The following is a 7,563-nucleotide window of genomic DNA, read 5'->3' on the forward strand; positions in this document are numbered from 1 at the left end:
GTTTGGCACAAAACCTTTCGATGTTCCTGCATGTAAGACAATAATACGCCCTCCTTTGCCAACAGGCACTGCCATTGTCCCCTCGGGCGTTCCATCATTCCAGCCTCTACGTAAAGAATGGCTGGCATTGACCCAAGTTTCATCTAACCATACTATACTTTCGAATTCCACACCCATGATCCTGTGCAGAAATCTGCACCGCCATGCAACTACATCTGTCCTTTCCATTAATATTTTGCGTCCGTTAAACAGTGAATAGCTGAAGCCTATGTCTTTCAACACTGTACGCAATGAAAATTTGCTCCCTTTAAAACGATCGTCTTTCTGAAGCGACACCAGTAATTTAGATAGAGTGGGATGTTCCCTTCTCCTATAATAGCTGTATATATGACGACGAATAGCGTCTTTCTGAAAATCGTCCAAAGCTGTCACCTGCTTATTTCTCGGTCGCTTCTTTTCTGGTGTGTGCAGCTGTGTTGTGCCACTCTCGTCACAATCTACACTATACTGTTCTTTCCCTATCTTTACAACACTGTTCTTACTTATTTTCAATGCTGCTGCAGTTCTCTTCACAACCTGAACAACAGGAATTAAGGGCCCACCTTTGTCCTTTTCTTTCTCAAAGTAATCCCTCACAGAGCACACGAATTCACAGGCCTGGGTGTGTAGCACACTTTTCTTTCTCCGTTTCACTTCTTGTGTTGGGCTGGTACTACCCGCCGCACTAGACATTGTATACAACGAAACGTAAACAAAGAAACACAAAAAACAACAAAAACGAAATAAACTGCGAATTCAACTTAAGACAAACGACGAACGACCGCACCGCCTGCACGCGAGACACTGGTAAGTTTCATAAGCGCGCGCGACCGGGTTTCACAGCGGCAACGTGGCCCTTGCTACCCGCTCAAAGTCAGGCCGTCATTGGCTGCCTGCCTGCGGTCGCTAGGCAACGGAAAGACGCTACCGAGCTGTCAATACCAAAGACACGTCTCCCAGACTATAGGTGGACACGTATTTCGAGAGGAATTTCTCACGTATCAAGTATGAAAGGGATGTCGCCGCCACATGTGCGCGGTTTAATAGCTGACGGGCGCGTCACTTCGCTGGGTCTGCCTGTAGGCTCCTGTGCGGTCTAGTGGACAGGGGGTGGCGGAGGGTGCTTGAGCGCAATGATTGCATGTATGTTGCATTATTTTGCAAGTGGGTCTGTAGGCTGTGCTATACATTATTTGGACAGTTTACGAGTTGATTTTGTGTCTGCACATCAGTGTACTGCATTATTTAGGAGGAGTTTGCATGTCTCTGCTGAAATTATTTCAGTAAATTAAGAGTTGTTTGTGTGTCTGGAGAGCGTTACTTAGTAGTAGTTTACTGGTCTGTGGGCTGTGTGGCATGACCCCAAGAATGTGTTTTGTATCAGTGTGATAAATATAATCCATCCCTAAATAAATAGTTACAAAATAAATGAAGTACACTCCTTCTTTATTCTATCCAGCAGCCCAGCGCAGGCTGAGTCATTTTCAAGCCATTTTCCCCCTCCAGACCACCATCTTGTATTACGTCACAGGAGGGATGACAGCATCCTCTGGTGGCAGTATTGTCTACTAGGTGAGTTGGAGTCTACATCTCTTGGTGGAGACACTGTCTGCAAAATAAAGACTCGTGTCCAGCACAGGCAGAGTCGTTTTCCCACCATTTCGCCCACTCCAGAATGTCATCTCGGATTATGTCACGAAATGGATGATAGCACCTCTGGTGGTGGTATTGTGTACTAGGTCAGTTGGAGTGTGGACCACCTGGAGAACACACTGGATGGTGGTGCTGTCTCTAATTGTTTAACTAAAGACTGGTGCAAGAGTTCGACAGTTGACGATTAGCAAGCATGTTTGCAGATTCTTTTAGAGGGATTATTATTTTGACAATTTTCGAGTTGTTTGGCTCTCTGGACGTAAATATATTTACGAGTGGTTTGCATGTCTGTAGGCTGTGCAATGAGTTATTCTGGCAGTTTACAATTAGCAAGTGCGTGTTTAGAGCATTATACATAAGTTATTTAGGACTAGTTTGCAGGTCTGTATGCTGTGTGGCATGTCAGAGCATGTGTTCTGTATCACTGTAATGAATATGCTCCATCCCAAAATAAATTGTTTCAAAATAAATAAAGTAGACTCCTTTCTTTCTCCAGCAGCCCAGTGCACGCTGAGTTCTTTTCTCACGAGTCCCTAGGAGGAGGTGGAGGTCGGGTGACTTAGGTTAGTCCAAATGCCTTTCTTTCCCGCTATTTACTTAGGTTGGTAGAGATACCACAATTGACCTTTCTTTAGCACCAAAATTCAAACTTGGCGCCAGTTCCTAGGAAGAGGTGGCAGTCGGATGACTTAGGTTAGTGGAGATACCCCAAGTGACCTATCTTGCCGCGATTTTCTTAGGTTAGTAGAGGTAGCCGTGGTGTGATGCATTATCTTGTTGGAATTTGAACTTCCTGCCATTTTTCTGGAGGAGGGGAGGGCAGGGGAGGGCAGGGGAGGGGAGGGGAGGGTGGGTTAGGTTAGTGGAGGTAGCCCAATTGACCTATCCTCCCACCCAAATTCAAATTCCCACCAAAAGCCACCATCTTATATGATGTCATGGCCACCATCTTGGATGACATCTTCGCCGCCATCTTGGATTACGTTACTTGGGGTGACATGAACTCTGTCCCACTACTTTCGTTAATAAGCAAAACTGGCGCATTTGGGGGACTGAGACATCTCTTCACCCTCAACAGATGACTGTGTAGCGTGTAATGTCCGGTCACTGAATAATCGATGCGGTATTCCTCGATGGCACAGTCGCACTGAATGGTACGTTAAGGTTTAGAAGATGATTTCATCCCCTTTATCCAAAGTGAGCCTGATTTCGACAAGATGTGGTTCATGCAAGATGGAGCTCGATCCCATCGCAGCAGGAGAGTGTTTGATGTCCTGGAGCAGCACTCTGGGGCCGCATTCTTTCTCTGAGGTGCCCAGAGGCCACTGGCTTGGGCCTCGATTGGTCGCCCTATTCTCCAGATCTGAATACATGCGACTTCTTTTTGTGAGGCTATGTTACAGACAAGGTGTAGAAGAATAACCCCAATGCCATTGCTGAGCTGAAAACAGCCATTCAGGAGGACGTCGACAGCATCGATGTTATGACACTTGAGTGGTTAGTGCAGAATTTCGCTATTAGTCTGCGTCACATCTTCGCCAATGACGGCAGGTATGCCGAACATGTCATGACCTAAATCCGAATGTTCTGGCGTTACGACAAGCGCCAGCACGAAGACCGAGAACGATACAGCAGAGAGGGCTGTGGGACGACATCAGCTGATACCACGTTGACTACGACGTCATCACGACAGGAGCGGCCTCTACACGAAGAGAATGAAAGCGTCGAGCCGCCTAGCCGCGGCAGCACTGTAAACCGGGCACTGGAAGAAACGCAGTGATATAAATGAGCGCAGTGACTTATGAACTTGTGTGATTAGCTTGCATGGAAATTGTATACATCAAACGACATTGATTATTTGCATGTCGTCAATTGCTTGCGACCCATTATGTAGAAACAAAAGTAAAGTATTGTCAATTCAGTTACTGTAATAAACTCCATTAATATGATTTGCTTGTGTGTTGTCTAGCTATCCGAGAAAACATCTTTCGAGGCACCCTACAAGAGACGATCCCACACCGAGTATCTGTAGTGACATTTACATGTTGAATAAAATGTGTGAATGCTGTCGTTTGTAACTAATTTATTTTTTTCATATAATTCAATAACTGTCACCATGTATGTTTATGTTTAACCGCAGGCTCTCCCACTTGCAGTGCCACAATCATATACAACTCAATTTCTTTTGAAAACAAATTGTATGTAGTGATTCTTGAGTTTCTCCCGGCGTATGTGATAATCAAAAAGTAGCCCACTCTCACCAGTGGTAGCGAATTTGTACATGGAGAACTTCGAGGAGGAAGCCCTGTCGTCATCCGTATGGAAACCTACTTGCTTTTCCCGTTACGTGGATGACACGTTCGTCATCTGGCCACATGGTATGGATAAACTCCTTGACTTCCTTACACATCTAAACTCCATACACCCCAACATCAAATTCACTATGGAGACTGAAACGGAGGGTAAATTACCTTTCCTTGACGTCTTGGTCAAGAGAAGGGCTGACGGCACCCTAGGTCATGGGGTGTATCGGAAGAAAACGCACACTGATCTGTGTTTGCACGCAGACAGCTGCCACCACCCTTCACAGAGGAACGGGGTACTTAAAACTCTAGTATATAGGGCGCGCACTATCTCTGACGCAGAGTCTACCCCAGGAATTGGAACACCTGAGAACTGTATTTCGAAAAAATGGGTACTCAGAGTGGCAGATTCAACGTGCTCTCCGCCCAACCACTGCAGCACAACCTGTTGAGATGGATGAAGTCACGAGGGAGGAGGTAGGCACTGCATTTATTCCATACACAGGCGCACTCTCGGGGAAAATCGCCCGCATTCTGAAGAAACACCAGGTCGGAACTGTGTTTTGTCCTCCAAATAAAACTCGTGCACTGGTGGGGAGCGCCAAAGATGGCCTCGGTTTGAGGAAGGCCGGCGTGTACCAGATTCCGTGTCAATGTGGCAAGTCGTATATTGGTCAGACGATGCGTACCGTCGAGGATCGACGCCGTGAACACCAGAGGCACACTCGACTGATGTATACGAGCAAGTCGGCGGTCGCTGAACATTGTTTGTCGGAGAATCACGCCATGGAGTATGACCGCACGAGGATTCTGGTACAGACGTCGAGATACTGGGACAGCGTTGTTAGAGAGGCCATCGAAATTCGCACGAATGACGACCTCATAAACCGTGACTGTGGCTATAATCTTAGCAAGGCTTGGGAACCAGCGATCGGGTTAATCGAGAGTAAATCGAGCAAACGTATAGTTGTGACGACCACGGCGGACAGAGCCATCACACCGACGTCATCTCAGACGCCGTCGCAATCTGTTCCACCGCGCGACCGTGGCGCGGGGCGCGGACGGCGGAGGGAGCGCGCCGCGGGCGGAAGGTATTTAAATCTGCCGCCGCCCCGACCGAACCCAGTTCCCTCTGAGCAGCCATAGCGTACGGATCTCCGTACCGGCACGTTCACAGGAGCTCAGTCCGTCAGTTCACCTGATGATGGCGACATGTATGATCGCCGAAATATTGTGCCCGTTGGACACTGTAGACCGGCAGTACACCCGTGGATATTTTAATTTAATTGTATGTAATCTATTGACTATCGCAATACAGCACTCAGACAGCTCACCATATGTGTGGCCTCGACTACAACAGCGGTTTGTGGTGTCTAGACTCATAGAGTTAGGTACGAGACTCAAAGCAAGGATAGCTGCTTGTAGACAGCAAGCTGCACCGGTTGGCTGCTCCTACTTCGTCACTGTCAGCAATTTGTGTGTCATGAACCCTTGCCTTCAATTTTATTTGTATTATATTGATAATTCGCCATAGTCAGAAGACTTTTTCTTATACTGCTAATGAACAATTCTTCTTGATATCACTTTACCGAAACAGAAAACTTTTTGCATACAGTATTGTTGATGTCCATTGTCAAGTGCAGTGAACCTAACTTCTTAGCAAAATCTACATAAATCTTTCAAAATTTTCTTGTTTTGTAGTAATTGCTCCTGTCCGTTTCTCCACATTATTCACTTTTGTCACAGGATGCCAAATGTGGTGTTGCAGGGGCTTGATTGACACTTTGACTTACGTATGTATTACGTGTAAGTGCATACACCATCTCGTCTGGTGTTCTGAATACTCACGGTTTTCTTAAATAATCTAGTCGCCATTTGCATTAGTGGTCTGGGCCTGCTACTTGGTTCCAGTCTGCTGTGTTCTTCATTCTTCTTCATGTGTAAGTTATGCGTGGAGCTGTATGAGAGGCTGTTCTTCAACTAATGTCACCAAATCAATCAATATCACGACATCACCCTAACTTTCATATTCTTCAATAGTGTGCACAACATTTCACGTTATCATCTTCAGAACACCAGACTAACGTTACTATTGCCAAAGCAGACACTGTTCTCTATGTGACAGATCGTCACCCAAATTCCATATCAAAACCATTTGATATCTCTGCACAGAGAAGAAACTGGGTTGTACATGGTCATCTATGGCGCTCTTCCACGGGATGAGCTCAAAAAATGATTCAAATGGCTCTAAGCACTATGGGACTTAACATCTGAGGTCATCAGTCCCCTAGACTTAGAACTACAAAAACCTAACTAACCTAAAGACATCACACACATCCATGCCCGAGGCAGGATTCTAACCTGTGACCATAGCAGCAGCGCGGCTCCGGACTGAAGCGCCTAGAACCGCTCGGTCACAGTGACCAGCGGGATGAGCTCATTTCTGGCATGGCACCAGCACAGAGAAAACGGCCCCACATCACAGCAGGTGGCAATGTTTTAACACCCGTACCGTTCCCCAGACATGAGGATTCATGGATTCCTCTGTCTCTCCCACATCAGTCACACAGTGGGCTCTCAGGTCTTTTTGCCTAACTTAATATTTTCAGTGCAATACAGCAACAAAGATAAATGAGGGTAAGAAATTAAACGAAATGCAATTTCTCGGCAGCGAGCCCCCCCCCCCCCCCCCTTAAGACTAAGGGTCCCTCACATCAAAACACTTAGTGAAGATCCGAAATTATGTCAGTGGAGTTCGATTTAATCCTGTATATAGGTCCAGTAACTGAGTAACTTGCTGGGAGAAAATGGCGGCTGTGAGAAAGGATTCCAGCTGGGCAAAGTCGCGGAAGACTGAAGTGAAAACATCCTGGAAGGCTGAAACAGTGTACCAGACCGAGATGGGAGTGAAAACTGCTAGGTGGGAGCTATTGTGGCACACAGGAGAAAGAGCGACGATAGAGCCAAGGTGAAGACCGCCAGCGCCATAGCGGAAATGAGAGATGGACGTCTAAATTGATTAAAAGAGGAGTGATGACAACCTTCACAGCAGAGTCTTTGAAGAACCCGAAGTTGCCGACGAGACCAAAATTGAGGCTATATTGAAGATTTGCCCAGGACGTGCGTGACCTCAGTCGTTATCACTTTCCACCTGGTGACAAAATTGAAATATGGCTTCAGCGGACTGCTCTGTCGTTAACCCCACCTAAGCAAAACAGAGAAAAAGAAGAAAGAAAGAGAATTATTCTATTTGAAATACGTTCAGTGCTCCATGTCAAGTGATCTCAATGTTGTCAGGAACCTGAACGCTTACGATTCTTCCTTTTCTACTGATTGCTTAGAATCGTCATATTTTATCCTGTGCTGTGTTTATAGACAGAGACCTGACAATTATCGGAATAGACTGCGTAAATATGTGGCCTCGAATATTATACAATACGAAGATTTTATTTATTACATAATGCACAAGCACTGAAGACAACAGAGGTATATTTGAAGGGTCATATCCTACGTTAATAAATACAACAGTACGATTTTTTTGAAAACTTTATGACTAGTAACTGTGGTC

This window comes from Schistocerca cancellata, chromosome 5 (assembly GCF_023864275.1).
Source record: "Schistocerca cancellata isolate TAMUIC-IGC-003103 chromosome 5, iqSchCanc2.1, whole genome shotgun sequence".
In the NCBI taxonomy this organism is placed as follows: Eukaryota; Metazoa; Arthropoda; class Insecta; order Orthoptera; family Acrididae; genus Schistocerca; species Schistocerca cancellata.